The sequence below is a fragment of the Silene latifolia genome, unplaced genomic scaffold (genome assembly GCF_048544455.1).
Source record: "Silene latifolia isolate original U9 population unplaced genomic scaffold, ASM4854445v1 scaffold_57, whole genome shotgun sequence".
NCBI lineage: Eukaryota > Viridiplantae > Streptophyta > Magnoliopsida > Caryophyllales > Caryophyllaceae > Silene > Silene latifolia.
The window spans coordinates 776638-792026 of record NW_027413480.1 but is presented as its reverse complement, the minus strand read 5'-3'; positions in this window follow the sequence as shown (position 1 = coordinate 792026).

Below are 15389 nucleotides of genomic sequence, written 5' to 3'. Positions count from 1 at the left end.
AACGTGCCAAGGAACACTAATGTGGCAAAGAATACTAATGAAGAAAAGGACAATGCATCACCTACTACCCCTACCTGTTCCGGTTGCGGAGGGCCTTTCCATCCGGGAAAGCATTGTAATGGTAATGACATCATGTGCTTTAAGTGTGGCAGGCCAGGGCACATTGCAACTTACTGTCCTCGGAATGCTCCCAAAACCAGCCACAACCGAGCGACAAACAAAGGAAAAATTTATCTTATGAGTCGCTCAGAGGCCGACTGGTACATTTCTTATCTACTCTTTACCTGTACTTACTTTGTTTGATACTGGAGCATCCTTTTCCTTTATTTCATCTCGCCTAGCTAAAGAAGCTAAGCTAAAACTCATATATACCAATAACACTCATGTATCCTTACCATCTGGTCAAGATATTAGCTGTAATACCCTATATTCGGATGTGCCAATAACCATTGCAGAAGTTGACTTTCCTTCCGATTTATTGGAGTTTGAATTAAGAGAATTTGAGGTTATCCTTAGAATGGACTGGTTGTTTAAATATCAAGCTATATTTAACTGTTGAGACCAAAAGATATCTTTGAGATCACCCATAAATACCAGAGTTACCTATTAAGAAATTTTGGAGAAACCGAAGATAAAGTGGGTAACTGCTTCTCGAATGTATAGTCTGCTTAGGAAAGGATACCCGGCATATTTGTGTCATGTTGAAAGAGTGAGTAAAGAGATTGAAATTAATGACATACCTGTAGTTAAGGAATATCCGGATGTGTTTCCTGATGATTTGCCCGAAATACCACCAGAAAGAGACATATAATTCAGTATTGATTTAATGCCTGGAACTGCACCTATTTCTAAAACTCCTTATCATAGGGCATATACTAAATTACAAGAATTAAAGAAACAGTTAGAAGAATTATTGGAAAAAGGGTTTATCCGACCCAGTGCATCACCTTGGGGTGCACCAGTTTTATTTGTGAAAAAGAAGGATGGAAGTATGAAGATGTGTGTTGATTATAGAAAATTGAATAAGACCACAATTAAGAACCGTTATCCATTACCTAGAATAGATGACTTATTCGATCAATTGAAGGGAGCGGGAATATTTTCAAAGATTGACCTTAGATCAGGTTATCACCAAATTTCGGTTAAAAAGGAAGATATTCCTAAAACGGCATTTAGAACCCGATATGGACATTATGAATTTGTAGTAATGCCTTTTGGACTGACAAATGCACCTGTTGTATTTATGGATCAAATGAACCGAACCTTCCGTGAATTGTTGGATGTATGTGTAGTCGTATTCATTGATGATATTTTAATTTACGCAAAGGATGAGAAGGAACACAGTGAACATCTCAGGCTAGTACTTAATATATTAAGGAAGAATAAATGGTATGCTAAATTTTCCAAATGTGAATTATGGCTAAAGGAAGTAGCATTTTTGGGTCATGTGATTACTAAGGAAGGAGTGAGTGTAGATCCATCCAAAGTGAAGGCGGTCGTAGAATGGAAAAGCCCGACTAATGTGAATGAAATTAGAAGCTTCCTTGGATTGGCTGGTTATTATCGCCGATTTATAAAGGACTTCTCTAAAATAGCCAAACCAATGACCAATTTGTTAAAAAAGGAATCCAAGTTTATTTAGTCTGTGAGATGTGAGAAAGCATTTCAAACATTGAAAGAAAGATTAACTACAACACCTGTACTCACCCTACCTGAGGATAGAGCAAGTTTTGATATACATAGCGATGCATCTCTAAATAGGCTAGGATGCGTTTTAATGCAAAATGGAAAGGTGATAGCTTATACATCGAGGCAATTAAAAACTCATGAAGTAAATTATCCGACTCATGATTTAGAATTAACAGCCATAGTTTTTGCCCTCAAACATTGGAGACATTATCTGATTGGAGTACCCTGCCGTATTTTTACGGATCACAAGAGTTTAAAGTACATATTTACCCAAAGGGACTTAAATCTATGACAAAGGAGGTGGTTAGAACTGATTAAAGATTATGATCTTGAGATAAATTATCGAGAAGGGAAGGCAAATGTTGTACCTGATGCTCTTAGCTGAAAGACAGTACACTCGATGACTTCCACGATAGTTTTGGCTGATGAGTTATGCGACGAGTTACGAAAACTGGAAATTGAAATAGTACCCCCTGGGAGTTTGAAGTCATATGCAATGACAACAGAGCTTGAGATTTTTTTCAAATTCGTATTAAACAAAGGGAGGATCCATTTTTGGAAAAGCAGCGTGCGGTTAAACAGGAAGGTAAAGCTGACGATTTTGAAATCAGTAGCGACGGGTCTTTAAGATTCCATGGACGATGGTGTATACCGAATGATCAAAGTATTAAAAAGGAAATCCTGAGAGAAGCTCACAGCACACCATACTCGATTCACCCAGGTCAAGATAAAATGTATAAAGACTTGAAGCGAAATTTTTGGTGGCCAAAGATGAAGAAAGAAATTGCGAATTTTGTAAACAAATGTTTAACTTGTCAAAAGGTAAAAATTGAGCATCAAAAGCCCGGTGGATTATTACATCCTCTTAAAATTCCTAACTGGAAATGGGAATCCTTATCAATGGACTTTATTATGGGATTGCCTAGAACTCCATCAGGTAAAGATGCAATTTGGGTTGTCGTAGACCGTCTAACAAAGGTTGCACATTTTATACCTATTAGGGAGAACTGGACCTTGGAAAATCTGGCAAATACATATTTGAAAGAAATTGTGCGAATTCATGGTATACCTAAGGATATAGTGTCTGATCGAGATCCGAGATTTACCTCAAAATTTTGGAAGTATTTACAAGAATCCTTGGGTAGTATGTTGAATATGAGTACGACATTCCATGCCGCAACTGACGGTCAAACTGAAAGAACCATTCAAACCCTAGAGGATATATTGAGAGCTTATGTACTAGATTTTCAAGCTAATTGAGAGAAGAGCTTACCATTAGCCGAATTTTCCTATAATAATAGCTTCCATACGAGCATTCAGATGACCCCTTTTGAAGCTCTATATGATAAAAAGTGCAGAAGTCCTGTATATTGGGATGAGCCAGACAAATTGTTGAATCCAGGTCTTGATTTTATACAAGAGTCGATTGAGCAAATAAAAATTGTTAGGAATCGGCTAAAGATAGCCCAGGATCGTCAGAAATCATATGCGGATATGAAAAGGAAGCCCTTGGACTTTAAAGTTGGAGATAACGTTTTGCTAAAAGTATCCCCAATGAAAGGAGTAAAGAGATTCGGGATTAAAGGAAAATTGAGTGCCAAGTTTATTCAACCATTTGAAATCCTAGATCGCGTTGGAGAAGTTGCTTACCGCTTAGCATTGCCCCCTTCTATGTCTAGAGTCCATAATGTTTTTCATGTGTCCCAACTCCGAAAATATGTTAATGGTCCTACCCACATTCTTCAATTGGACACTATCGACCTTGACCCAGACTTAACTTTTGAGGAGCAACCAGTGCAAATATTAGACCGTCAAGAAAGGATTTTGAGGAACAAAACTGTACCATTGGTTAAAGTATTATGGAGAAGCCAAAAGTCAGAAGAAGCTACTTGGAAAACCGAGTCATCTATGAAGAGTCGCTACCCTCACCTATTCGATCAAGGTACATCTTAACCTTAACTCATGTTTGGAAGACGAAACTTCTTTTTAGGGGGAGTGAGTTGTAACACCCCGAATTTTAAGTATGCTTAAGAATATGTCGAAAATATTTTAGTATGTTGAAAGTTAGATATGAATTATGGAAGGAATATAGATGAGGTAAGATAAGTCGTGGTTAAAAACACTTAGTAATACGCTTATAAACGTTACTTCAAGGTGAAGTACTCGGGAGTTAAGTTGTATAACTTAATGTTAGTATCGTATCGTAACTAAAACTGACCCGAGTACAATGACGACTAACCTAATATATATATATAGTCTTGAAAATTTGTAGTTCTCTACGTGCTTCTAACCTAGGATAAATACACACAAAAATATAGAAGGGTGTAGAAGCAAGAGGAAGCCATAAGAAGAAGAGAAAACAAGATAACAAACCCTAATCATCTTATTTCATCATATTCATCTCTAATCTTTGGTAAGTCACCTATAAGTATTTAATCTAATATTTATAATTTAGCTTAACCTTTATTAATTAGAGTCTTTATGTTAGAATAAGGTTGATTAAGCTTAAGAAGGGAGAATTAGACAAAGGTGTAAGACAATCTTAACAAGGTAATTACACTTTCATTTCTTGGATTAATTTTGTTTATCTTTGAGTAAAAATTGGTTGTTGAGTATGATGAGCCTCTGATTTTGTAAGCTTAGGGACTTATATTACATATTCAAGTGATTTAAGGGAAGGATTTTGGATGATAATCATGTCTTAAGGAAGTTTTGGCTAGGCACCATGCTGAAACCGAGCTCACAGATACTGGTAAAAAACTTTGTCTGTCTTAAACCCCGTTTTTCGACCTTAAACACTCAGAACTGGAAACATTTGATCAGAAACTATATTTTAGGTCATCGTCTTAGCTTTCCATAATGATTAAGTAGAGCCTTTAACTCTAAGTAGGTTGAAAGTTATGATTGTTTTTCCTAGGTGACTCAAAACTGATTCTGCAGGGTTGTAAGACTGGAAAGGATGTAAAGATCAGACCATAACCTATTTTAAATGAATGAATTTGAGAAAACTTTGATCTTGAGAGTTTTAGATCTTATTCGTAGCTTTCCAATAATATAAAAATCATCTTCATACGTATTGTAAATCAATAGTTATGAATTATTTGGTGAACTAGGTCTTGTTTGATGCTGAAGTAATAATCAGAAACAGAGTATTGTTTAAGGCTATTTTTAGCAATGAAGCATTCTATTTCAGAAAAATTTCATGATAGGTTATTTCTCCTAAATTGAATCTAGTTTTCAAAAAAGTAAGGCATGTCTTCATGGGAATTGAAATTTGAGAGATATGCTTGAAAGAATTAAACAAGGGTCAGAAGCAGGTCTTTCACCGAAAGTTATTGTAGTTACTTTCAAATGATGAGTCTAATGGCTTCAAATGTATGATTTATTCTAGAGGAAATTGTTTATATAGATGTTAGCTACTTAAATAGAAAAAAATTATGACAAGAAAGTTTATATTTTATTTTATACGATTTTTATACGGAAATAGGCCAAGTTGTGGAAACCGAGCTAAAGCAATTATAACTACAAGTGCCTAATTGCTCAGAGAGTGAGTAATATATGACTCTAAATTATTATTTTTATGTACAAAGAACCTAATATGAGGTATTATTATTTATTTAATAGAAATGTATGAATTGAACCATATATTTTCAGTATAGTAAGTCCCGGAAGAGGAAATAACCGTTGTACTCTATTATGAGAACAGCGGGATGAACCTTATTATTTATTTTTATGCCGCTTGTTAGGAGAAGTTTGGACTCCTATATTTAGGTCACTCTCATGTAATTTGTGGAGAAGTTTTGACTCCTAACTAGTCTTGGAGAAGTTTGGAGTCCATGACTTTGCTAGCACGCATGACGAGTGTATGAGTTTCTGTCGTCCAGGGAGAAATTTGGACTTCCTGGAAGATTGGCCAGTCTTAGACTTGGGATCATGTGTTTTTGGTCCTACCATAGGCTATGGCGTATATATATTATTGCGCCTTATTACGTCGTAGAGAAGTTTGGACTCCCGGCGAGTTGAGGAGAAGTTTGGACTCCCCAACGGGTTCGTATGTACTCTATTTTGGGCAATACTATAAAGATTTTTCATTTTGTCATAAAATGATGCAACAAGTGTGTCTTTTGTTGTCCTTATTATTTTTAATTGTGTATTTCATTCAACAGGATCATATCTACTCAAATTTTGGTTAGGATATAAATGTTTACAAGTTTATGTTTGTAAACTAAAAAAAAAAGAGTTAGCAAAGAGTCTATATAGGAACAAGGCGTTCTTAATTACATTGATCAGTTAATTATCTACTTTTATAACTGACCTTACTTATAGATCGATAATGTTATTCCTTGAATTGAATTTGTAATTAGTCTCCACTGACTGTGGAAGTTTTTATAAACTTGCAGGTTAGTTATAAGAAGATGGTTACGGGGCAGTGAGTGGAGAGCTTTCGCCTTTATTTGTCAAACGTTGTTTCTTGTAAAACATTTGTATCTGTAAAATAAAGTATACTTTTCTTTCTGTTGGTGTGGAATAGTAAACTCAGTACTTTTAATGTTGTTTCGTTTTCAAAGGGGTCCTGTTGTATAAGAATTAAGCAAGATGGTGTTTTCAACATCTTAACTATTTTGTTTTCTATGAAAATTCCGCTTATATATATATGAATAAGTTTCTAAACAGTGATGTTTTTGACTACTCCTATTTTTGAGTTTGTCACAGAAATCCACTTGATGGACTTATGGGGTTAACAAGAGCTTGTGAAGCCACTTGGGCTTCAAGGTTTCTTTGAGAGGCGGAGAGGTTCTTCATGGCTTGTTGAGTTGAACTTGCCAAGTCCTCTATCATCTTAACCAAGTTTTCATATTTAACATCTCTCATGGAATTACTTGCTTGAGTTGAATGCTCTTTATTGAAAGGTTGGTTTGTAAGTGGAAGAGGAAAGCCATATCCTTGATCCTTAGAGTGGGAAGTTTGGTTGTTCCCTTGTTGTTGATATCCTTTGTTGTTGTTCTATTGTTGGTTTCTTTGGTTGTTGCCCTTGTACCTTTGGTTGCATCCTTGATTTTGTCTTTGGTACCTTTGATTATAGTTGTATCCTTGGCCTTGTTCTTGATTTTAGCTTTGATATCCTTGGTTGTTGATGTATCACTTTTATATACACTTTTATGACTCCTTTTGTGTTGGTTTTGATACGGTTTCTGTGCCAAATATATCATCTATATGCCTTTTACATTAGAATGTCGATACTGGCGCTACTTTATGTTAAAATGCAGGAATGACGCATTTACGAGGTGAAAATAGTTGAGTTGAGCACTGCGGATATGGCATAGCAGAATACACGAGGCATGGCACGGGAAACTAGAAGAATTGAAGATGAGAAGTGAAGATTACACGAAGATAAGCTGAGAAGTGATAAATCCTCGATCGAGTATGTGTAGGCTCGATCGAGTGATGTGTTATTGAACACTTTTTCGAATTTTCCTAAAACTCGTCTTATTTATATTATATATTCAAAACTCGTGAGAATTATTAGGTTACGCTTTTATTACTTTCTAAACTCGAAAAATAACCTAAGTTAAGTCGGCTATCATACATTGAGATCTATAATCGTTCCTCATTAATTTGTTAAGGTACTTTTAATCTTTCTTTATTAATTTTTAATCTGGTTCATGTTATTGTTTCTTTGTTCTTATTATATGTCTTTAATTATATTTTCATCAACTATTGTTGTTGTTAATCCTATTACAATGAGTCGCTAAATCCTTCATCTAGGGTAAAGGGGATTTAGGTTGACTACAAGGGGGTAAAAGAATTGATTGTTAGTAATATCGCAAGATTATCGTTTGATTATTGTTCTTATTCTAGTTATTTGATTTAAGGCCTGAATCAATAATTAGTGTAGTGAATTAATACTTTACTGACTAAGTTAGAATTAATATATGCTGCGATAATCAGATAGGTAAAGTTTAATTATAGCGATTGCATGTTAAACTGAATCTAAAGGACATAATAGAATTAATCAATCTTGTGACCTTAGATAATTTGATTGACCTTTCAGTTGATTAAAATACACCCCTGGATAATTGACCTAGTGAACCTGCTACTTAAACTTCTTAATATTATTGTTTACAATCTTTACTTTATTGCAAATAGTTGTTAGAAAACAAACCAAATCGATCTTCAAGAAAATCGATTACTTTATGACAATCTAAATATTAGCAAACTGAATATTACCGCCTCCCCATGGATTCGATACTTATCTTACCACTAGCTATTTTGTTAGTAGTATTATAGGATAACTTTAATTTAGGGGACACGACTTTACCCTTATCAAATTTGGCGCTTTTGCCGGTAGGCAATAATTTTCTTGTTTGTTTTTGTTTATTTTGTCTTTTGTCTCAGGGAACTTTAGTTCCTTGAGACCGTTCTCATACTTTTTTTGTTAGTTTCGTGTATGCCCAGGTCAACTAGGTCCGAGATTCTACCAATAGATCTCGAGCCAGATAATACTTTTTGTTTTAGACGAAAGTTTCAGAAAGAAGTGGGTCAAGTAGAAGACTTGATTATACTTGACGTTGAGACAGAGCATTCAACTACTTCAGAAAATCCGTCATTTGAAGAGGACAATACTTCTGACTTTGATATTCTAGTTCCTACAATTAGCAATATGCCTACTTTAGCAAGTCATTCTGAGCCTACTTTGCTTCCATCTCTAAAGGATTTAAGCCCCCTACCACAGATGATGGTACGTTTGAGATTCTTCCATCTTACATCAATTTGGTGGAACGAAATTTATTTGGAGGGAGAGCTAATGAAGACCATGCAAAACATATGGAGAAATTCACTGACTACTGCGGTTCCATCCCTTTAACTGCTGGGGTGACTCAAGATCAGGTCAAACAGGTGCTCTTTCCTTTTTTCTTAAGAGATGGTGCTGCGGAGTGGTTGCGAGATTTGGATATGGAGGATCATGTAGTTACTGACTGGAATACTCTAGCTCTTATTTTCTACAAAAGATATTTTCCACCACAAAAGATTAATGCATTAAGGAGTCAGATCACCAGCTTCAAACAAGGCCCCATGGAAGATTTAAATGAGGCATGGGTTCGCTTCAAAATATTAGTTCGTTCAATTGCCCATCATGGCTTTCAAAAGTGGTTTCTTTGCAATCAGTTTTACAATGGGTTGTATGATGATCATCATGCTTTTCTAGATTCTTCAGCTAATGGGAGGTTTCATGACAACACTATTTATGATAATGCGTGGCAGTTGATTGATCAGATTGCTACCCATACTGCTAAGTATGGAAACCCCGGAGGAAGTACACGTGGAAGTGGCTCAGACGGTGGTATAATGACGCAGTTGGAGGCTCTAATTGCCCAAATTGCTGAGATGAAGACTACCCAATCTTTGGGTAAGAAGCTGGTTGTTCATGCTATGACTCAACCAGAGGAGTTTTGTGCACGATGTGGTATGGATGGTCGTAGTGTAGCTGAGTGTTTGAGCACATTGGAGCAGGTTAATGCCTATCAGTTTTTCAGGCAAGGTACACCTTTCTCTAACTCTTACAATAAAATAACGAAGGAGTACCCTTTCCTTCAATGGTCTAGTCCGAATGTACAAAATCCACAGCAGCAACAACCACAGAAAAACACATATGCGGTTCCTCAAAACCGTGGTAATCAACCACAAGGAGGTTATCAAAGGCAGAATCAAGGAGGTCCACAGTACAATAATCAATTTCAACAACCTCCTCAAGCTCCTCAACAAAATCATCATCAAACTCCAAGTAATGAGATAGCAGAGCTAAAAGCTCTATTGTAACAAACTTTATCGACGCAACAAAAGCAGACGACTCAAATTTCCGAGCTTATTACCCATAATTATATGTTGGATACGCATGTTGCTCAGATGGCGGTCCATAATCCTTCAAACCAGCCCGGAAAACTTATTCCTCAAGGTAAGCAAGCTCATGAGCAAGCTAATGTAATTCAATTGAGGAGCGGTACACATATCAAAATCTGAAGATGCCTATTAATGAAGACGAGGTAACGTGCTATACGCTTACTAGCCTCCCAATATGTCCTCAAACAAGGAGAATTATATAAAATAACACCTCTTGGTGTAGTCCACCGTTGCTTTGATCATTCACAGGCACCAAAAGTGATGAAAGAAGTCCATGATGGAGAATGTGGACCTCACATGAGTGGACCAATGATGGCAAAGAAAATCACGCGATTGGGGTATTATTGGACCACAATGGAATCCGATTGCATCAACTATGTCAGACATTGTCAAAACTGCCAAATCTTCGGGAATGTGCAACACGTCCCTCATTCACTACTCTACACCATGACATCCCCTTGGCCATTTTCTGCTTGGGGAATCGACATCATCGGAAATATCACCCCAGCCGAAACAGGTGGTCACTGTTTCATTTTGGTGGCTATCGACTATTTTACCAAATGGGTAGAAGCAGCATCCTACACTAGTCTCACAGCCAAAAACGTGGCAAAGTTCATACAAACCAATATCATCTGTCTATACGGTTGCCCACATGAGATCATCAGTGACAATGGGCCATATTTTCAGGCTGAGACTGAACAATTGCTAGCCAAGTACAAAATCAAACATTACCATTCCTTGCCGTATAGACCACAAACTAATGGTGCAGTAGAGGCAGCAAACAAAAATGTTGTCACAATCCTCAAGAAAATGATTGACAATTATCGAGATTGGCCAAGTAAGATACCATTTAACTTATGGGGATATCGCACATTTGTTAGGACACCCACATGGGCCAATCCTTTCTATTTGACCTACGGTATGGAAGTTGTGCAACCAGTCGAGCTCGAAATACTATCCTTGCGTATTTTACTCGAAAGTCAAATCCCAGAAGCCAATTGGAAGAGGGATAGATATGAAGAACTCATCCTCTTGGATGAACGAAGATTGCGTGCATTACATAATATGCAAACGTATCAGGCACGTATCAAACGAGCCTTCAACAAAAGGGTTAAGCCAAGAAACATCAAAGAAGGAGACTTAGTTCTCAAATCAGTTAGAGCTCTTTTACCTGTCGATCCACGAGGAAAGTTGAAAACCAACTGGGCCAGACTATTTTTAGTCAAGTCCATACTCCCGGGGAGTGCGGTTAGAATCACAGACCTAGATGGGAATGAATTTGCCAACCCAACTAACCTTGACCAACTGAAATGTTACTATGCCTAGAATAAGAACAAAAACGCGCCTCGCGTAACACCACGTGTCGCTCCTGTGGCACGAAATAAAAAACGGCCCCTGGCCAGCTGAAATAAAGTTTACGTCACCTTGCTCTTGCATTTTGACAAATCGTCATCCACATATCATCAAATAAACTGAATTGTGCTTTAGGAGTAAGTAAAAGCTCTTGCTTATTTTCTAAGTTCATTACAAGCTCTTGCTTAGAACAATTATTCTTTTACATTTAATTGAACTACGCGCAAGGGTTTGATTTCATTTTTTAAATGAATACGTAGGCAATCCTTCACAGGATACAACCCACTATTATTTTAAATGTAAATAGAAGGACATTTGCATATGCATTTGGAATTCGACAAGAATAATAAAAGAAAATCACAACGGTTGCATAACCAATTAACCTTTTATTTATTTCCTTCCATAATATTAATAGTATGCTACATAATAAAAATAATGCTAAAATAAATATGCTAGGATTCTAAAAATCCCACAGTTTTTATTACAAACAATAATAATAATAATAATAATAATAAATAATATTAAGACTTAGGCTATTCTTCCATTTTCCCTTTGCGTTTGTCACTCTTGTTGTATTTCCTATCTCGACCACGAGCCGGGCGCTCCTGCGCTATCTCAGATCTAATCACCAATGGTCTCTCTCGTGGTCTAGCCTTGCTATTCTTATCAACGACCTTCTCGACGACGGGAGAAGTCTTCGGTTTCTTCGACGGATGAACAACTCGAAATCCGGCTTCTTCCTATCTCTCGGTCAAGTGCTTCTCTTTCTTCTTCTTTACTTCACGAACCTTGTAGTCAACAGGCTCCCGCCTCCTTAGTCTCTTGCGCTCCTCAGGAGTAGTAGCCTTCCTCCATTCCAAGTAGGAATCTGATATCCATAATGCGCTAACAGAAGAGTTTAGGAACCACATGTTTCATTGAGCCCATTTGATGGCCCACTCTCTTCGACTCTCATTAGTAAGCTCCATAGCAGTCTCAGGAGCAGTATCAAGCTTCGGAATCATCTGTTTCAAGCCAACCTGCCTCATCAGCCTCTCGAGGAAGATGCATATCATAAACTCCAAGCCAGGAATACGCACTGATCGAGTAAGATCCAGAGACGATACTCCAGTAACAGACTTAAGATGCCACCAGGGTACAATCCATCTAATTAGGGGTCCATCCTCGTTCTTCAACTTATCCACCCAGTAGTTGCAAACCCTAGTAAAATCCAGCATGTAAAGCCTGGTCCTCATTGCAATTGAGCGAGCATGATAAGCAGGAACATTAACTGAGGGCTCGATCAGTCGCAGACGCTCCATAAGCCAAACCTACCAAAGCAGGTATTAGTATCCAAAACGAAAAAAAGAAAAAACAAAAACAAAAAGTGAAGAACGAAAAGAAAATATACAAAAAAAGAAAAGGAAAAAATTGTATTCTTTTACCTGCAAGATGATGGGAATTCCTAAATAAGGAAGGTCGCGGTTGGCTTTCCTATTATCTAACCCCAATAGGATCTCTCCTAAACATAGGCAAGTTGGGCTCCTACGCAGCTCCATCTGCTCAACCAGGCCCAAATAGCGAGGATCGCCTCTCATATCCTCATCAACATGCCCTTGAAGGACATAACTATGCAATAAGCAAAACCCAAATGCCCTACGCCTCGCCCTATAGGAGATAGAAGGGTATGCCCTATTTATGAATCGATCGATAAAATCAAGCATTCGGACTCCTTTTGAGGTCACAAGACGATCAACCTCAGCTCTTGTCAATCCAAGCAAATCCCTAAATTTATTCTTATATCCTTGAGAAGTAGAGGGTATAGCAGGCATATGTTCTGGGTCCCAACCACCAATTGCAGCAATTTCTTCAGGAAACGGATAGATATCACCTCAAGGGAAGGCAAACACGTGGAAGTTCGCGTCCCAATACTCAAGACAAGCATCCAAGAACGGTTTGACGACCTTAATTAGCTTCAAGCTCAAAATCGATCCAAAGTTTTAGGCACCCATATCGTGTTTCTCCACATTTGAAAATTCGTTGGTCCATTCTTTGAGACGGATTTCTAAAGAATTCATGATGTATGATTAATTAGAGAGTTTTTATGTAATAGACGGAAGAAAGATGGAAGAATTATGTGAATAAAACCTCCATTGACGTCTATATTTATACTAAATGCTAGTTCCTAAAATCTGTCACGACGGACGCACTGGGGAAAGGGCGCAGCACTTGCTGCGGCTCTTCAAAGGGACGCAGCTCATGCCGCGCCTCTTCCTCAACTGTATTTCCGTGATTTTCCGCGTTGGATGTTTCCTAATTCCTTAAAGCACAATTTCCTATTCTTATGGGTTATTATTTTTTGTAATTCCGTCCAATTACCGTATTTCGAGTTTCCTAATTCCACGGGCAAGTATTTCGAGGCGAGATCGGCATTTTCGGCAATTCAGCACACTTATCCATTTTTTTTTAATTTTCTTTTTGGGGAATCATTTCACCAATTTAATTATTTATTTTTCAAACTTATCCATTTCTTTTTAATTTTTCTTTTTGGGGAATCATTTCACTCCCATTTCATATCACATTTCAAACTTATAAGTTTTCATTTTCATTTTTTTTAGGGGGTAACTCTCCCTACCGTCCGGCCATGTTCGGGAAATTTTTTGCATTTTTTCAAGTCTTTGTCTTGCGCTAATTTAAGCCATGTGTACAAATATGTGTTTTATGTAAATTTCGGCAGTATGACGGCATAAACCGTCGTCTACCAAACCTGTTCAGAGCTAACCTGCAGGTACAAACAAGACAACCCAGCAGCAAAGGCACTCAGGCCGTCATATATACAACCAAAAAGAAATATGTACACCAAACTGGGGGCTCGTGCCCGAAACAAAGTCTGAAAGTCCAAAATAAAGGTCCTAAAAATGTACAAAAGTGTATGCAGTACAACCAACAACAAAAACAACAGGAAAACAAATGAACTACTGCTGGTCGCCGTCCAACTCGGTAACTCTCGCCTCGAGAAGCGATCTCGGCGTCGCGGACCTCTAGCTCCCTCAGCAGGCGAGCTGTCTCCTCTCAGGACTGCGCTAGCTCTCACTCTAAGTCACGCTCTCTCTGCAAATGACAAGAATTGGCTCATGTCAATCATTTCAAACATAAAGAAAGTTATAAAATGAAGTAAACGGAAGGTTCATACCTGACGTCCTCGACCGCCAAATAAGTGCCTCGACGGCGTGCTCCGTAGCCGGTTGGCTACCCTCCACAAAGCCACAAACCGAGATGGCGCTACCTGCATTTCAATAAACAAGGATTCTCAATGATTTGACAAAGTTAAACAAATGTATTCTTATACAAAAGCTAATTTAACTTGAGGAACTTAACCTCCGAATCAGATGCTGCCAATCGTCCAAGCCAGCATCTGTCACCGCCTCGCCAGAGTCGCGAAGCTCGGAGACCGTCGTCATCCCCGCCACGTCAGTGTACTCGAGGGTCTCGGGGTACGCTGGGGGCTCAACGCCCGCCGCCTCAACCTCCTGCAAAATTCAAATGGTTTCCATTAATCGATGATCATTCATCATGTTTTCAAATCAATCGAAAGAAAAGTGAAGTACTTACCACGACCGGCGAGTACGCCAACCTCCGGTAGAGGAACGTTGAGTAGTCCTCGCCAGGAAGAAGGAGAGCGTCACCACCGACGTCTGCCAAGTCAGCCTCCCTCTCAGCATCAGAAGGCTCCCTGAACATCGTTCGAGAAGGGTCGATGGGGACCGTGAAGGCATCTCGAGAGCACTGGCGAGTCAAACGCTCGCCCAAGTACCACACAGGACCCATCGACGTCCTCAGCAGCAACCGACTCGAGCTCCTAGGTCGAAGGACCTCAGCCACAAAAGGAGGGATGCCAGTGTAGTCCGCCCAAGGTCTGGGTACCCACTAAGATAAGCAAACGAGAGGTTATGATCAGTTCTAAAAGAGAGCAATGAGAAAGCAAACGAAGATAGGTTAGTCGAGGATACTCACGCCCTCCAGCTGCAGAGCGTTCACATCCCATCGACATACGTCGTGAGAAGAACGCTGGCTCTTCGTACGGCACATCACCCAATCCCTCATGACGGTATAAGCTCTCTCCCCGGCTCCGTCTTCTTAGGCACGAAGCTCGGAAAGTAGGAGTACACCCACTCCTGCAAATAAGATAATCAATAACGTTATTTCGTGATTAGATAAGAAAAGGAATGATCTTTCATGATACGAAGTGAAGGTTCACACCTCCAGCACCAGTCCAGGACCAACAGTGGCAGGAGATGTCCCCTTCTCCACCAGCTCCGGACGAACCATGGCCCTCATGTAGCGAATGAGGACCGCAAAGCCAGCAGTGACCCAGTCCCAACGACCTAGGCCACTCAGGTCAGAAAAGAAGGGAAGAAGCTTTGTCGACAACCTCTCTCCCTTGTCTCCGAGGTAGAGCGAAGACAAAA